Consider the following 3088-nt stretch of genomic DNA (forward strand, 5'->3'; position numbering starts at 1 on the left):
TACACATAATACATACTGTAATCTCCTTATCTTTGATTCTGTCTCCTTAATAATTCCCATAGTACACTTCTATCTACATTATCGAAAACTGCCTTCAGATCCGCAAAGAGAGTATATACTTTCCTCTCCCTACCTTCTGCTTGCTCTTTTGAATCAAATGATTCAGTATGAAATATTATCCATTGTCGACCTTTTCTGAATCCTGTTTGCGGCTCCGGGATTATGTTTTTCTTTGCTACCTCTTCTTCCAATTTAATTTTTAGTATCTCCGCATATCATTTGTACGCTATACAGTAACGATATCCCTCTATAATTTCCCGTGTGTCCTCTCTTATATAATGCAGAATAATATTTTGCTTCTTCAGGTATCTTTCTTTGTCTCAAACTTGTCTCAATAGTTCTATCATGTCCTTCCGCATAACGTACCTTCATCATATTTCGATGCTTCTATCGATATCCAGCCTTCTTATTCTTCATCTTCTTTAGTGCCCTCATTGGTAACATTTTATGAAGCTTCTAAGCGGTATTGAGATAGATGCACAAGAAAAAGAGGAAATGGAGGCATAAGATAGAAAAAAAAGAAGTAGAAGAGTTAAAAGTGGAAAAAATATAATCTCTCTATAGCCCTGCCTCTTTTCTTTTCTCTATGTGCATATATACATTCTCATTTATGTGAATTAAGTAATCTCCCCTCAACTTTTTTTCACTCATTTTCTTCCAGCCATGTTTCATATAGGCTCTTACAAAATCAAATTTGCCTACATAGTTCCAAAAATCTTTATTCTTATTACTTACACCCGCAATATTCCAAAACATAATACATTCTCCCCTTTTATTTGCCTTCGAATTCTTTTTTCCCGTATCTCCCTTAACTTTTCTCCTTCCGCCTTCCCCTAAGTATTTCACACTTCCTTCTTGGCTTAATTTAAATTTTATTCCTTTCCGTTTCCTTGACTCCCCTTTCTTTCCTCTTTCTGTCCCCATTTCTTTGTTTCCTTTTCTCTTTTCTCTTCCTCCCATTTCTCTATTTCCATCCAAGTTTTCCAAACACCTCTTATTTTTATTCCCCCATATCCTATTTTTATCTCTTCTCCTCCTGTGCTTTCACCTATTTATTTATCCGAGTCTGTGTCTTCCTTTCCTCAAAACTTAAATTATTTTAACTTAAAAAGATTTTCCCTCCCTTTTATTCTTATTTCTCATCACCTCCCTCTTCATTTCCTTATTACATTTTAATGATCACTACTACTCCGTTCATCCTCCAGCTGATTATCTATGCATCTACCCCTATTTTCTTCTTTAATATAAATTTCTAAGTCCATTCCTTGGCTTTTTCTATATCTTTATCTCCTTTCCAATTATCCCCTTAATAGCAATATTGCATTTTCTTTCCTCTCGTTCTTTATCTGCCATCATTTCCTGCACTACTCCTATCTCTCTCACTCTTATCCTATCTATGCTTCCTTCTGACTACCTTCCGCTTCATGCATTCGCAGTACTACTGTAGATATTCATTCCCTTATACACACTCCTCTCCTTCCCTTCCTCTCCCTCTCCTGATGTATTAGTATCCTATCCTTCTCTCCATCTCTATCTAACTTATCTATTTACTACTTATCTTTTATCTCTTTTACCTCATATTTCTCCTATCCCTTTCTAATTCTTTTCTCCACCTTCTCTATCCATTCCTTTACCTTATTTTCTTTTTCTATTATTTTCTCTTTTATTCCCTTAATCCTCTCCTCCCAAAATCTTTTCTTGATATTCAGATTTTTCATAACTATTTTTTTTCTCCCTTATATTTTCCATGAAAGTCATTCTTGCTTCCCTCCTTAATTTATCTCCTCCATGATATTAGTTATGGTCAAAGTCTCGCTACATATTTTGAAGCATTTGATTTGACTTTGGACCAATTAGAAGGGTGCCAAGTCCTTTTTCATTAACTACTTTTCGAATTATAAGAAAAGTTACAGTACTTGAAAATTACAGTACAGTCGGCTTTAACATTACCTAAGGTAATCAACTTGCGGCAAAAGGCTTCTTGAATGTTATTTAAGATCTTGACCTGGATAATATTTTTAAAGATCAAGGTCATTGGTGATTGTATCTCTTATTTTCATGTTTATGTAAAAACGAATTTTAGTGCAAAAATGAAAATAAAAAAACAACTTCCAATAGCCTTGACACGTTATCTAGCATGATTCTGAACAATATTCAAAAGATTTTAAGCCGTCAGTGGAATACCTTGGGTAATGCCGGTGATATTGTAACTTTCAATTCTCATAACGCAAAAAGTACGTAAAGAAAAAATATTTTATTATAATGTTTTGAAAAGCTGTCGAGATAAGCTACAAGAATATGGAATAAAAAGTGAGAAGACTAGATCAAGATGTAACCATTGTTTTCATAAATGAATGAATGATCTAGTCTTGTGAAAACCACTCAAGATCAAGTTTATATGTTCATTATATGTTCTCCTCAATGTCCTACTTCTTTCTGAAACATTTTTCTGTATATCTAAAACTGTTTCTGAAATATATACATATGGCTTGGGTGGAACTTTATAAGACATCCTGTATACTATATTTTCTATATATTGCAATAATAATTTTTATTCTAATATTATTTATTCTACTAAAATTATCATAATTTCGTTTTATGTTGAATAATTGATCAATATCGTTTTTTAAAGGAATTGAAAAAGTGTTTACATGAACTTTCCATAGTAGACGACACATTGGAAGCACTTGGTGTACCAAAGGAATACCAATGGTTACGTAACTGGATAATTCGAATAATAATCGGATGGATCGCATACGATTTTTTTCTCTTTTTATCATTATTTTGTTGGTTTCATTTTAAATACCCTAACTTAAATTGGAATGGAATAGTTTATGCTTCGCTATTGCTGAATATTCCGATATATATAATTACATTAAGTTTTCTGATTTGCGGAACAGTCTTTGGGTTAGTATTATATATTGTATATATATATATATATATATATATGTGTGTATATTTATTTATTTAAATGCATTATTATATATTAGGTGTACAACTTTGCTTCCGCCGTTTTTTTTCCGTAAAA

The sequence above is a fragment of the Atta cephalotes genome, assembly GCF_000143395.1.
Source record: "Atta cephalotes unplaced genomic scaffold scaffold00014, whole genome shotgun sequence".
NCBI classification, from domain to species: Eukaryota; Metazoa; Arthropoda; class Insecta; order Hymenoptera; family Formicidae; genus Atta; species Atta cephalotes.